The sequence below is a fragment of the Mesocricetus auratus genome, unplaced genomic scaffold, assembly GCF_017639785.1.
Source record: "Mesocricetus auratus isolate SY011 unplaced genomic scaffold, BCM_Maur_2.0 Super-Scaffold_100030, whole genome shotgun sequence".
In the NCBI taxonomy this organism is placed as follows: Eukaryota; Metazoa; Chordata; class Mammalia; order Rodentia; family Cricetidae; genus Mesocricetus; species Mesocricetus auratus.
The window spans coordinates 16,114,032-16,130,332 of NW_024429211.1; the positions used below are offsets into that span (position 1 = coordinate 16,114,032).

A 16,301-nucleotide genomic window follows, 5' to 3' on the forward strand; every position below is an offset into this window, starting at 1 on the left:
AGTTGTTTATTTGTTTCCTTTGATTTCATATTATGCTGTCTGATTTCTAATTCAGTTGACACTATCACATACTTCAGCTTTAAAATTGAAATTCTATTTTATAGAACACGTTACTAAAATAAGCATAGTTCAAGAAGTAAATGCTGTGGGCTTAATGTGGGCGTAAATTTATAACTGCTATGGTTTCAGGGGAATCTAATGTAAAGAACCTTGTTGGAAATTTGTCTTAAGGGACTAGACAGAGAGAGGGGAAGCATGGCAAAGGTAATAGAGGAAGACAAATGACTATGGAAAGGTAAGCAAGGCACTGTGAAGGCAACCACAGAGGACAGTCTCCCTCTACCTTTCAGTGTGCATGGATGATGATGGATCTCATTACAAAACCTGACCTGACTCTTTGAATTCAGAAAATGGCAGACACAGTAAACATGAAAGTAAGGACTCCACCTGACCATAAGAGATTTACCACAGATAACTCTTGAGAATGTACATCTATTTACTAAACAATTTGCATAAGAAAGACTGCAGCTCCAACTATTAATAATTGGGATTGTAGTTTCTATATATTTAACTCTTGAAAGCCTGAAGAAAAAATGCTTTTCAAAGAGGAAGTTTTGCAAACCATAAAATTCATTTAACCACTATAAATTTAGTGATTAAAGACATTCAACCCTTTTCTGTAATTCCTTTAATCTTCCAAAGAAGGAGGGTTTGGAAGAGTAGGAGCAGTCCTTGGCCCCAGAGCACTTACAAGGAGCACCATCAAAAGGATGTGATGAAGCCCTGAGTAAGACAGCTCTAGAAATGCTGCAGTCAGTGTTTGTACAAAATAGTCTGTGTCACTCAACATTCGCAAAAATGATGTTTTAACTGATTAAGGTAGGGTGACAAACTCAAAAAATATTGAGAAGACAGTCCACACATAAGGAAAATTTCTCTCTCAAAAGTTTTTCTCTTTCATGACAGCATCTCCCAGCTGGTGTGCTAGATAGTATCCAGTTCTTGTGGCTCTCCTGAAGAACCCCTTTCCCCACCTTCCTCCTCCTCCTCCTCCGGAGTTTCCTGCAGGACTCTCTGCAGAAACAGCTTCAGAGACTTCCTCTGGAACCTTCGTTGTCTAATGGCGCCAACAAGTAAATGATGGGGTTGGCACTGCTGTTAACGCAGGATAGGAATAGTATCACAGTCTCGTGACAAATTTGAACATAGTAGAAATTCCCAATCCATGTGTAGAGGTGACAGTAGATCCCCAAAGGAAGACCAAAGATTAGGAAAAACAACACAGTGTGTACAAGGGTCACATACAGCTCTATGTAAGATTGGACTCACAGAGAACCACAAATAAAACAATTGTCCATGAGGCAATGATGAAATCAAATGTCTGACTCCAAAACATGTCAAAACTACTAAACAGTAAACCATGTGCCATCATATCCAGGACAGTCAACAGCAGAGACAGAGCCCAAAGCAATGCACACATGACAGCTGATGTGTGCCTTGGGCTTTGGCAGCGATACCAGATGGGCCACATGACAGACAGGCAGCGTTCAATGCTAATGGCACTAAGAATGTACAGCCCACAAAAGTAAGCAAATTTTAACACATCATCAGAAAAATAAGTGATGTGGATGGAAATGTCATAGAAAGTGTGACTGATAAAAAGAAGGAAAAGTACAGACTCAAAGGACAGGGAGAGGAAGTCTGCCACATCCAAGTTGTGGATGTAGACAGAGAAGGTGTTCCTATGCAAGCCGAAGCCCGAAAACATAGGACCATGGCATTTGCTGCCATTCCCCCAAAGATTACAATGAAGCAAAGAAAAAACATGACTTGGAACATGATGTCACAATAGCTATAATCTGTATAGGTGTTTCCATTTTGTGCTGTGATGGGAGTCTCCCAGGTTGAAACAATGAAATCCTTGCTTAGGAAATCTCCAGTAGTGTTCCTGGATCAAAAAAAATAAAAAGACATGAGCTCATGCTGTGTACATTTGATTCCCAGGACCACCCTTTTGTGATAACAACTGAGCTGTTTCATAAGGAAGACAAAGTGGATTGAGGATAGAAAATAAACCAATATATCCAGAGGTTTAATTTAAATCCAATTTGTATTTATTTGTGCTTTCTACAACCCATGTCCTGTACTGATATGAGAATACCTGTTAGCCCAGTACAGGCACTGAGTGTCTGGAGTTTTGTCAAAAAGAAACAGAAATGTAAACCCAAAATTCTATCTTAAGATGGTTCTTCTCATTCCAGCACCTGCGGACTGCCTGGGGATCACCACTGAGCCACCCCTCCTGGCAGGAGCCTATGCACTCCAGATTCCTGATCTTCTTTTCCACCTACGGGACCAGGTAAACCAGGCACTGTATCCGGACCTGCCTTCCAGTGCCTAAGGACTGCCTGGGGACTGCCGCTGAGCCTCCCTGCCTGATGGGAGCCTATGCTCCACAGTTTCCTGGTCTTCTCCACCCATGGGACCAGGCAATTTGTTTTTTGTTTCTGGGCCCATGTTCCAGTGCCTGGAGACAGCCGCTAAGTCTCCCCTCCTGGTGGGAGCCTAAAATCCTCAGATTCCCAGTCTTATTCTCCAACCACAGGACCAGGACTAGGATCAGGAAGAGGAGAACTGCCAGAGTATTGGATTTGCTTGCACCCACTGAAGGGAACTATGGTCCTCTAACCACCATAGAGGACCATAGATGGAGAAAACAAGATATTACATGACAAAACTAGATTCAAGCAATGCGTATCCACTAACCCAGCCCAACAGAAAGTTCTGGAAGGAAAATAACAACCCAAGGAAGTTAAGTACAACCAGAATAACTTAAGCTTTAGATAACCCCACCTTACCAACAGTCAAAAGAAAAACGGGGTGTAATTCTTCACATATTTCCACCAAAAACAACCATTCCAAATCAAAGAAGAATGAACAATCAATGATTATTTATATCCCTCCATATTAATGGTCTTAACCGCCCATAAAAAGGCACAGGCTAACAAAATGGATTCGAAGACGGAACCCATCCTTCTCCTGTATACAAGAAACACACCTCATCCTCAAAGACAGACATTACCTCAAAGTTAAAGGTTGAGAAAAATTTTTCCAATCAAATGGACCCAAGATGCAAGCCGGGTTAGCAATCCTAATATCTAACAATTTGGACTTCAAACTAAAATCAATCAAAAGAGATGAAGGGGGTAATTTCATACTCATCAAAGGAGAAATCCACCAAGATGAAGTTTCAAATCTGAACATCTGTGCCCCAAATACAAAGGCACCCACGTTGGTAAAAAAGATATTACTAAAACTCAAATCGTGTATAAAGCCCCACACACTTATAGTGGGAGACTTCAACATCCCACTCTCACCATTAGAAAGGAATATGAGACAGAAACATTCCATCCTAATAATAAAGAATATACGTTCTTCTCAATGCCACATGGAACCTTCTCAAAAATTGACCACATACTTGGCAACATACCAAACCTCTGCAGGTACAAAAAATTGGAATAACTACATTCATCTTATCAGAGCACCATGCATTAAAATTAGAATTCAACAAAATCACAAATTGCAGAAACTCTACAAACTCATGGAAATTGAATAATGCACAATTACACAATTCCTGCATCAAATAAGAAGTAAAAAAGAAATTAAAACATCCTAGTATTCAATGAGAATGAAGACACAACATACCAAAACCTGTGGAACACTTTGAAAGCAGTGCTACGAGGAAAGTTCATATCACTAAGTACCCACATGAAGAAACCAGAGAATGGTTAAACTAGAGAATTAGCAGCACACCTGAAAGCTCTAGAATACAAAGAAGCAAATTCACCCAGGAGGAGAAGATGCCTGAAATCAGTAAAGTAGAAACTATAAAAACAATACAAGAATCAATACAACACAGAGTCGGTTCTATGAGAAAATCAACAAGATAGACTAATGTATATCCAAACTTACCAAATCGTATTGATAACCATGATATTAACCCACACATGTATGAACACTGGATGAACACAGAAGCTAAATTTTTACAATGGAAAATAGAAAGCATCTTCAACAAATGGTGCTGGCATAACTGGATGCTGGCATGTAGCAGACTGAAGATAGATCCATGTCTTTAGCCATGCACTAAACTTAAGTCCAATGGATCAACGACCTCAATATAACTCTAACCACACTGACTTTCTTAGAAGAGAAAGTGGGTAGTACCCTTGAATGAATTGGTACAGGAGACTGATTCCTGAACATAACACCAGTAGCACAGACACTGAGGTCAACAACTAATAAATGGGACCTCCTGAAACTGAGAAGCTTCTGTAAGGCAAAGGACACAGTCAGCAAGACAAAAGGGCAGCCCCCAAAATGAGAAAAGATATTCAGTAACCCCATATCTGACAAAGGGCTGATCTCCAAAATTTACAAAGAACTCAAGAAACAAGTCTCCAAAACACCAAAGGATCCAATTTAAAAATGGGCTACAGAACTAAATAGAGAATTCTCAATAGAGGAGTCTAAAATGGCTGAGAGGCACTTGAGAAAATGCTCAACATCCCTAGGCATCAGGGAAATGCAAATCAAAACAACTCTGAGATACCATCTTACTCCTGTCAGACTGGCTAAAATCAAAAACACAAACAACATTTTATGCAGGAGAGGATGTGGAGGAAGAGGAACAGTCCTCTATTGCTGGTGGGAGTGCTGACTCATACAGCCACTTTGGAAATCAGTATGGAGATTCCTCAAAAATATGGGAATCAGCCTACTACAAGACCCATCAATTCCACACTTAGGCATATACCCAAAAGATGCACATTCATACAACAAGGATGTCTGTTCCACTATGTTCATAGCAGAATTATTTGTAATAGCCAGAACCTAGAAGCAACCTTGATGCCCCACAAGTGATGAGTGGATAGAGAAAATATAGCACATTTACACAATGGAGTACTACTCAACAGAAAAAAACAATGGGATCCTGAAATTTGCCTTCAAATGGATGGCACTAGAGGATACCATCCTGAGTGATCACAGTCACAAAAAGACAAACATGGTATATATTCTCACATATATGGATTTTAGACATTGATCTGGGAAGTGCCAGCCTACAATCCCATTGCCAGAGAGTCTGGGAAACAGAACCTGCATCCAATCACTGATGGAAACAGAGGCAGACTCCCACTGAGCTGAAGTCAAGAAAACCCAGTGACTGAGAGGGAGGACTGATGAGCAAAGAGGTTTAGACTGGGTTGTTTAATCCCCAGAAAATGCTGACCTGAACAAGGGTTAGCTCTTGAATGTGTCAGTGAGGTGGCCTAGGTAATCTATGGGGCCTTGGATAGTACATCAGTATTTATCCTTGGTGTACAAATGGATTTTGCGTGCCCATCCCACAATGAGAGATGCACTCCCACCCTGGACTCTTGGGGGAGGTTCTAGGCCCTGGCCTGGATGAAATGATAGATTATGGACAACCCCATGGAGGGCCTCACCCTCCCTGGGGAAATGAGGGTGTATTGGAGGGCTTGGTGGGAAAGCATGGGAGGATGGGAGTGAAAGAGAGAGGGACTTGGGATTGATATGTGAAGCAAACTTTTTTCTAGTTTAAATTTAAATTTAAAAATAGAAGGAAAATAAGTAAGTTCTACGAGGGTCACAGAGAAGAAAAAAAGGTTCTTCTCTGGTGCGGAAACTAAGGAGCCAGAATCATGACTCACAGCTGCTCTCAGTCCTGGCAAGGGAAGCTAACAACTGGGAAAATAGGAAATCATGAATGAGAGTAATTATGGGAATGAAAAGTTATAGTTAGACCGGTATGAAAAGAACCAAACCTTCAGGCTAATGTGACCCTGTCTGTATTTCAGGTTTGAAACTAGAAAGCAGGAAGGCCTTTGGGGATATTATGCACTTATATGTTGTCTGCTACTACATCATAACTATCTATCTCTCCATTGAGAAATATAGAGAAAATGAGACTTTTCATTGAATAAATGAATTTTCATAATCCCAATAGAAGCTACAAATTTAAATTAAGTGTTTTTGCAAACACTTTAGAGTAAGGTAGTACCACAAAACACATATAAAAGAAAGAAAATAATTCTAGTGTGTTTGAAAGAATTGTGTTGTGGGATGGTTAATGATGGCTTTTGTCATTCTCCAACACCAGAATATAAAGTAAATGACTGTATTTATGACCTAAAAGAGTTTCAGTACAGAGTTTGAGCATTGATTTGAAGTTAACTGAACTTCTAATTTTCTTAAAGAATAAAAAAGCCACCACAACCTGCCAGTCTGCAATTCCACTGACTGAGAGTCTGTGAAACAGGAAGGAACCTAAGAGAGATATGCATGATACCCCAGAAAAGAGGAATGAGGCAAGATCTCCTGAAAAGATTGGGAATATGGTGGGGGTTTTGGGGGAGTGGGTCAAGGGAAGAAGAGAGGGTAAGAAGAGGAATAGAGAGTATGTCATGGGGGAACCGGAAGGCTGAGTTGGGGGCATAATAGGGGGAGAACATGATCAGAAATACCATAATAGAGGGAGTCATATGTTTGAAGAGATATCTGGCACCAGTGAGACCTCTAGCGATCTACAAGGATGACACCAACTGGCAAGTTAAGCAATAGTGGAGAGACTACCTTAAATGTCCATTCCAATAATGAACTTGACGATTACCTTATATGCCATCCTAGAATCTTCATGCAGTGACTGATAGAAGCAGAGGCAAACACTCACAGCTAAACACTGAACTGAACTCCTGGAACCCAGTAACAGAGAGAGAAGAATGATGAGCAAATGGGCTAAGTATGGGCTGCCAAAACCATAAAAGATAGCTGACATGAACCAGGAGGAGCTCTTGGACTCCAGAACAACAACTGGGAGGCCACCATGGGACTAATCCAGACCCCCTGATTGTGAAAGTCAGTGAGGAGGCCTTGGCAACCTATGGGGCACTGGGCAGTAGATCAGTATTTATCCCTGGCATACAAATGGATTCATGTGTTTATAACACAAAGAGGGATGCTCTCTCTCAGCCTGGACTCTTAGGGGAGTGCCTGGACCCTGTCCTGAGCAAAGTGACAGACTCTGGATATCTTCTATATGGAAGTAAGTAGGGATAGGGTGGGAGGCTAGGGGCGATGTTGTGGAGGGTGAGGGAGAAGGGGACAGAGAGGGAACTGGGATTGATATGTGAATCAAGCTCTTTTCTAAAAAAATGTAATCAAAGAACAAAAACAAAAGAAAGAATAAAAAAGCAAATTTTCAGAAAGATTAAAAAGAGGAAAGAAGTAAAAACTGTGGTAAAAAGAGGGATTGGGACACAGACACACCTACGGGGGAAAACAGAGTACAATGGAAGCCATCTACCACCATGGCCACTTACTTGTGAAATATCAGACTAGAGGCTGTCTCTAGAAGAATTCCTTGAGTTAAAGCTACTCAGTTAGTTCCAGAAAAGCTTTGACTGAAGGAAAAGAAAGGAAACGTGTACAAAAATGGAAGGAAAGAGGGAAGAAATGAAGGGAAAATAGAAAAAGGTCTCAACTTCCTGCGAAGGATAGTCTGAGATGCAGACTAAAGCACAGAAGATTAATTCCATGATGTTATAGCATTATGAACTTTTCTTCAACTACAAAAACAAAAGGACAATCCAACAATGGTGGCCATTCAAGTGTACATGAAAAGAAAGGGGCTACATAACAAAATATAATGGCATCAGGAGTAGATGAAACATAAAGAATGTAGATGTTCAAGGATGAAGGAACATGTGTCAGCTTACCAATAAAGAAAAACCTATCAGAAAATAACAGAGTCCTCTCTAAAAATCCTAGATCTGGAAAAGCACTGAAATGCAATGTTCTACATTCTGAGAGAATGTGTAACTTCCAGTCAATTGTCACAGCCTTGTTTATATCTTCTTAGGAATACACTAGCTCTCCAGCTAAATAGACTGCCTTGACCTTCTCTGTAGGTACTCACAGACTCCTGAAAGAGGACTGCCCCTGCCAAACTTTGTTTCTTTGGTATTCCCCCAAAGTACGTAGTTCATAGTCTATCTGGGGACTCCAAAATGGTGAGTAAAACATATACCAAAAGATATAACCAAGAACCAAACTCCAGAGGTTCAAGTCCCATCATAAAATTACAATATGAAAAATAAAAACAGTATGTTTCTCCTAAAGATCATGAATCCTGGAGCATGTATCCCAAGCAAATATAATTTAGATGAAAGTCAAGACACAGGATTCAAAAGAAAAATTACAAGCATGTTCAGGAATTCAAGGAATTTGAAGAGGGTTTTAATTAATACCTGAATGAACTTATAGAAGACAGGAAAAAAACCTTACTGAAGTAAAACCATTAAATTAGCCAGCTATACACAGAGAAGACTGGTGTCTATAAAACATAAAGAACTCAAAGTAGAAAACACCAAAAATATAAACGCAGTCAAAAATGGATTACAGATTTGAACAGAATATCCCCAAAGAAGAAATATGATTATCTGATGTGAGCATTCTGTACACCAACCTGGTTTCAGAGCTGTGTGTGTCCCAAATGACACACAGAAACTCTATTAGTTACAATGCTGTTGGCCAATATCCACGGTTTCTCATTGGCTAGTTCCACCTTAAGTAGTAACACTTACATACATGCATACATACATACATACATACATACATACATGCATGCATACATACAAACACAGTTATTTATTTATAAGGTCATATCTTAAGAAGGACACAGCCTCATATATCCTCTCTTCCCAGGATTACATGGTGATTCTACACTCTTTGCTACATTTCCCAGAATCCTCCTAGACTCCTAGTCCCACTTATCTTGCTTCCCTATTCGCCAACAGTGCCTAATTCATCAACATATACACAAAAGGACTTCCCCTGCCAGTTAGGGGTTTAGTTGGGGACAGGGGAGAGGAGAAGGAAAGGGAACTGGGATTGGCCTGTTAAACAAGCTTCTTTATATTTAAAGAAAAAAGGAAAACCTTCACACTTGATTGTCTGTCATTCACATGACAAAACTGTAATAATTTTGACACTATTTTGAATGTGAAGGTAGCAAGAAGTTGTCCTGGTTTAATAATATTTTAAAAGAAAAAGTAATCATTTGTGTGTGAACCATTTATACAAATCAGGACAGAGAACATTGTGGTTTTCCTTTAACAATGAGATCAGAGCCGGGAAACACACCGGTTGGTCATCTTCCCAGTTGTGAGATATCCTCCCAGTCAGCCAGCATCCCACAAACACACTCTCACAATTTTACTCTTAGGCTTGCTGAATGAGATATCTAATTTGTCAATAAAAGCAGAATGCAGAAAAGAATTCATTCAATTGCTGTATTAAATGGTCTCCTTAGACCTAGGTCCCATTTTAGGGTCAGCAATAGAACTTCATTTGTTTGAACTATGGTTTCATTAAATCCAATCATACATTAAAAGGAAGTAGTTGATTAGTTATGCTGTGCTAATAAAGAAAAGTTACTACGCCATGCTGGTCTAAGTTATGGCAAAACCTGACCACACACAAATGATTGGCGCCATTAAGAAGATTGATCGAAATGCATAGGAGTCATAATTAGAGAATTGGTAAGGAGAAAGCCATCAAATTCAAACCTTGACTTTCTGCTCAGATGATAAATGGAGGTCCCATCCACACTTGTCTTAAATCTACATTGTACCACAGACCACAGGAAGTGTTGAACAAATGGTCATAGAGCAAATCTATTTTTCATGTCCATTTAGTTACAGCCACTTAAAATAAATTCCATTAAAAAATAAAAAGATTCTTAATATTCCTAACTCTTTTTTCAAGTTTGATCTTTTATTTTTTATTTATTTTTTTATTTGTAATTTATTTATTTATTTATTTTTCAGTTTAAATTTAGATTAGAAACAAGGTTGCTTCACAAGTCAGTTCCAGGTCCCTCTCCCTTTCCCTCCCCTCCTCCTGTGCCCTCCCCCCAACCCCCCATTATCCCCAAATTTCCCCAGGGAGACTAAGGCCCTCCATGGGGGTGTCCATAGTCTGTCATTTCATGCAGGGCAGGGCCTAGACCCTCCCCCAAGAGTTCAGGGTGAGAGTGCATCTCACATGATTGGATGGGAGTCCAAAGTCCGTGTGTATACTCGGGATGAGTACTGATCTGCTGCCCAAGGCTCAATAGATTACCTAGGCCTCCTCACTGACATCCACATTCAGGGGGTCTTGACCAGTCCCATGCTGGATTCCCAGGCTGATGCCTGGGAATCAAGAGTTAACCTTTGTCTGGTCATCTGTTTCTGGGGGTTAAACCAGCCCAGTCTTAATCCCTTTGGTCATCAGTCCTCCCTCTCTGTTACTGGCTTTCTTGAGTTCAGCTCAGTACTTAACCGAGGGAGTCTGCTTCTTCTTCCATCAGCCACTGAATGAAGTTTCAGTTTCCCAGAGTCTCTGGCCATGGGATTGTAGGCTGGCACTCCCCAGATATATCTCTAAAATCCATATATGAGAGTTTCTCTTTTTGTGACTGTTACTTCACTCAGGATGGTTTCTTGTAATGTCATCCATTTGCCTGCAAATCTCAGGATTCCATTTTTTTTCTGCTGAATAGTACTCAATTGTTTAAATGTACCACATTTTCTCTATCCACTCTTCAGTTGAGAGACATCTAGGTTGCTTCCAAGTTCTGGCTATTACAAATAATGCTGCTATGAACATAGTGGAACAGACATCCTTGTTGTATGAGTGGGCATCTTTTGGATATATGCCTAAGATTGGAGTTGCTGGGTCTTGTGGTAGGTTTATTCCCATTTTTCTGAGGAATCTCCATACTGATTTCCAAAGTGGCTGAACCAGTTGGCACTCCCACCAGAAATGGAGGAGTGTCCCCCTTTCACCACATCCTCTCCAGCATAAATTTTCATTGGTGTTTTTTATTTTAACCATTCTGCCAGGAGTGAGATGGTATCTCAGAGTTGTTTTGATTTGCATTTCCCAGATGGCTAAGGATGTTGAGCATTTTCTCAAGTGCCTCTCAGTCATTTTAGACTCCTCTATTGAAAACTCTCTATTTAGTTCTGCAGCCTACTTTTTAATTGGATCCTTTGGTGTTTTGGAGACTTGCTTCTTGTGTTCTTTGTAAATTTTGGAGATCAACTCTCTGTCAGATGTGGAATTAGTGAATATTTTTCCCATTCTGGGGGCTGCACTCCTAACTCTTTTTGTCAAGAGCCCTGAGTATATTCGGAAGATATTCATTCATGGACAAATCACTGACATCCATCAAAAGCAGGTCACTGAGCTAAAGACCCAACACAGCATAGATAATCATCTGGATGGATATGTTTCTGACATGCTCAGCAGAGGAAGGAGGGAGAAGAAAGAAAGATGAGGTCTGAGTACTGCTGTAGAGAGGGAACTGGAACATGGCACAGTCTGCTAATTGGAGTGCAGAGAAATGAGAAGGAAAGACTTAATATAACACGAGCCTTCTCTCCATAGTCTCTTCCAGAAGATGATAGGAAGTGAAGAGTTTTCTATGAGGACAAAAGCCTTCTGTGCAGATTGAAGAGAGGCTGAGAAGGTGCAGCAATTGAAATGCAAACCATGGTGGATAAGTAGTCGCAAGTAGATTCTAATGAGTAGAGGAACAGGATGACCTCATATGCGGACTAAATGAATCTATTCTTTAAAAGCTTACCTATATTGTCACCTGATTTTTTCTTTTTTTTTACCAGTTTTCTGTGGATGGAATTGTAGCATAAAAGGATGAATGATTGATTATCTGTCAGTGTGAAAGTGTGAATTCCAAAAACTTTTAGTAACAGTGAAGGTGTGTGTGTGTGTGTGTGTGTGTCTTTGTGTGTGTGTGTGTGTCCAGGTGTTTTTTGTTTTGTGTTTTTTTTTGTTTTCTTTTTGGTTTTTCGAGACAGGGTTTGTCTGTATTGTTTTGGAGGCTGTCGGTCCAGCCTGGACTCGATCTCACAGAGATCCGCCTGCCTCTGCCTCCCGAGTGCTGGGATTAAAGGCGTGCGCCACCAATGCCCAGCATGTACAGGTGTTTTGAAGTTATGGGCAGATATCAACTTTTATTTGATAGATCAATACTTTACATTTAGAGACAGGGTTTCTCACTGAGCATGTAGGTCACAGACTCAACAGCAGACCAAGGACCCTCTGGTTTCTGCATCTAGAGCACTGAAATGATGGACATGCCTTATCATGCCTGTATTATTCCAGAGTTGGGAATTCATGTTATCATGCTTGTACCACAGTTACTTTATAAACTAATCCCAGGAAAGGATTACCTCACTGACAAACTTGTGTAGACCAATACACCCTGTGACAATTAGAAGTGAATAATGGAAAAGCACAGAATACTTACCCACACTATAAGCAAGATTGCAGTCACAATTGTTGTTAAATAAAATTCCAAGCTAAAAATCCTGTGAATGAGCAGGAGAGAAGTCAAATGGAGATGACACTGGAGATGGTGGACATCAGCTACAGTCATCTTAAAAGAAGCAATGGTAGTGTTCACCTGAAGCCTGTAGACATGCTTTCCTTAAATGATATTTGCTGTGATGTTTTCCCTTGAGGGGAAGCATGGCTAAATTTCAAAAGGGGTTTCCTTTGGAATCATATCCTTGAATTCTTCTCTCTGCATATCTTCTGATGTTTTTCTATGTTCTCTGTTCCACTTTCCCCCATTTTTGAGAATATAGCAAAAAAATCTCGTTATGATCCCAAGGTTGAGAGACCTTCAAGACATTTATAGACTGCCAGAGAAACCAAGTCCATTAATTTCTCTCTTAATGAATTATCTGAATTTTAAATTAAAAGGGACACCTCTTTGCATTTTGATTGAATCAGATGACAAACACATGATGAGAAACTGGATATTCAGAGATGTGTGGGGAAATGTGAGAGGACTTCTAAAGGAACACCATTCTACTACTCTATGTGTCTCCTCTTCACTGACATGCTGATGTGGCTGAAAGTCCTTGACCACAGATGCTGTTACCCCCTTAGACCTGACGACCAGCAAAGCTGCAGTTCTTTTGTCAGATGAGGTGCCAATCTATACACAACAGCTCTCCTGGTAGAGGATTCTACGATTCTGTATTTGATTAGCCACTTTCATGCTGTAGTAAATAAGGACATTTTCCCACATAGATCTCAGTCTAACCTTGTTATTTTTTAATCAAAATTGATGAGTCTCCCGAAAAGCAGCAGTAGAGGAATACAATACAAACAAGACAAAAATAACTCTAATGGAGATGAAGGGAGAAATGATCTGATGACAGATAACCTAAAGACTTGCAAGTGAGGAAGTTTTCCCTTCCACCTTTCTGCTTGCTGATGTCTTGCAGAAGAGCCTTATCTCACCCCTGAGAGATGTTCTTCTCTCTGAGTTTCTTTTTAGTAATGACAGTTGGTGACATTCCAAAGACACAAGAGAGCAAAAGGAAAAGTGTTTGAGAATTTTGATTTCTACCCCTCTCCTGGTCAGGTTTTTGTTGACAATATCGGTGCTTCTCTAGGCATCTAGCTGTCCCCTCTTACTACTGACCTATAATTATGAACTCTCTTCCTTCCCTCCCCTACCCCATCTCTCCTTCTCCAGTACCAGTTCCTGCTGATGATTGTCAGAGGCAAGGGGTGGACAACTTCCTTCCCTCTCTTGCTTCATCATTATTCTCCATGTATTTCCTTGGTCTCTAAGACCTTGGCTTTTGTAAATAAAAACCTATTGTGTTATTATTCTGTTATTCAATTTATTACCATCTTTTTTCTTCTTGAATGCGACACATAAACACAGCAGATCAGCTTTGAGAAAGAACAAACAATGAACATGTTGTGCAGGGTTCCACATAATCTTATTCCTTAAGGAAACAACAGACATGAACATGAATGATTTTAGGAAAGTAAGAAAAGTCTGTTTAAGCCAGAGATGTCTGCACTTCAAAAGGAAGCTTCTTTGTCATGTCTTCCCCGGAGAATGTACTGTACCCTGCATGTAGCATTTTGTAGTAGCAACATGGGGTTGTGAACTCAGAGAAAACACATGATAGTGCATCTCTGAACATTCTTGGAATATACCCTTACCTTTCTTCCATTTTCAGGCATAGAGGTGGAGAGCTGTCCAAGGATGAAGAAGGCTCTTTCATTCTAGTCTTGGCTTCCTTGTTCTGAAATTGGGATTTTCCTTCAGGAACTGAGGAAATGTGTCTGACCCAGGAGAGACTTATAAAAATGTTGAGTAGACTTTCTGACTCCTAGTATTTATACTGGAAACAAGTCACGCACCAGAAAACTTTGAGTCCTGATGCCTACTAAGATGTTTCTTGGCAACTGCCCCATCTCCATTCTCATATTTGCCTCTCCCATTCCATCCTTTTAGGTCTACCTGTGTCCAATAATTATTCTCCCCTCATTTAGGGACCAATTTCCATCATAATTTATAACATCAAGTAGTATCAGCTTCAGTTATGTGAAGAATAACTGAATCCAAATAATGTCATGCCTCACATATCAACTCTACCATCCCTTCCTGTAAATAATTGTTGTTCTCTCCATTCTGGAGCAAGTCCCACAACCAGAAACATCAAAGAGTGCCATTCTGGGGTGTGTAACTGTATAACTGAAGCATAAGTAGACCATGCTGCCTTGCAGGGCTCCGAAAGGTGATATTTTGACACTCTGGTACTTCCTGCACAGCAGTGGTGAACTCAGTGTGGTTTGCCTGCAAATAACATTCAAGCTGGCAATCCTTTTAAATGCTCTGAAGATGGCCTATGTTCCAACTCTCACCTATTTTCATACTTTTATTACTAATGAAGAACAGGCTGCCTCTGTCTTAATCTTCAAGGCCAAGTTATAGTAAAGATAAACTAGGTTCAGTCCTGTTTATGATTAAACCTCTGATTCTCAAGGATTGGATTTAAATACCATAAGAACAAATATTTCTATACTGACTGTTTCAGAAATGGTAATCACGTCTTTGGTTATAGCTATCTTGGAAAACTATTGCTGTTTCAAAAGGTCTCATGACCACCTATGATTATCTTGTTATGACTACCTGTTGTTATTACCTTGTTTCAACTACATGTTATGTTCTGATCTTATATCCTTGATGTTTCCACTATTTGGAAACCCCATATACCCAAGCTCAATAATATGTAGATGGAGATTTCTGTCCCACCTGATCCTGCAGCACCTTAGTCTCTAATAAACACACATAGGCTTATATTAAGATCAGGCTTCTTTTTTAAGGCTTTTCTTCTTTGATTTATTAGTTGATTTTAGTTGAGTAATTTTATGCTGGAGACAATTCCCAGTAAATATTCTTTAGTAATGACCATTGATATCAACATTCCTGTGATTTCTCTCCTGTTCAACTGCAGTGCACTACTTTTAACAATGTTATTATATATTTAAATTAGAAACAAGCTTGGTTACTATGTCAGTCCCAGCTTCCTCTTCCTCCACTCCACACCTGCTTCCCCCACTAGTCCCCTCAGTCCCCCACCCAAACCCAACTCCATTCTCCAAGGAGGGTAAGGCCCTCCATGGGAGATCTCTAGAGTCTGTCATTTTGTTCTGGGGAGGACCCAGGACATCTCCCAAGTATCTAGATTGACAGAGCATCCCACATTGTGGGATGAGTGCCCTAAATTCATTTGTGTGCCAGGGAGATATACTGATCTACTACCCAAAACCCCATAAATTGCCTAGGCTTCCTCACTGACACCACATTCAGTGGATCTGGATCAGTCCCATGTTGGCCTCTCAGCCATCAGTCTGGGGTCCAAGAGCTATCCCTTGTTCAGGTCAGCTGCTTCTCTGGGTTTCAACACCCCAGTCTAAATCCCTTTGCTCATCACTTCTCCCTCCCTGTCACTGGGTTTCAGTAATTCAGTTCAATGTTTAGCTGTGGGTGTCTGCCTCTGCTTCTGTCTGTCACTGGATGGAGGTTCTAGGATGGTATATAAGATAGTCATCAAAATCAGTATCAGGGAGGGCCATTTAAGGTAGTCTCTCCACTATTGCTTAGTTTTCCAGCTGGCATCATTCTTGTATATCTCTGTAAAACTCACTAGTTAGAGATCAGCTCTCAAACCTAGAATGACTCCCTCTTTTATGATACCTCTCATCTTGCTCTCCTCTATTCTTCCCCCAACTCAACTATCCTGTTCTGGGATGTCCTACTGCCCCCTTCTCTTCTCGCCCTCTCTTTTTCCTGGCTCCCTCTCCCCTCTCTCCCCATGCTCGCAATCCACTCATGAGAT

At 40.4% G+C, this 16,301-nt stretch overlaps 1 pseudogene; it reads right to left on the reverse strand.

Annotated features, from left to right (window-relative positions):
- LOC121134806 overlaps positions 1-14,180 on the reverse strand; it is a 31,513-nt pseudogene extending 17,333 nt beyond the window's left edge.
- Between the last annotated feature and the right edge of the window lie 2,121 nt (positions 14,181-16,301).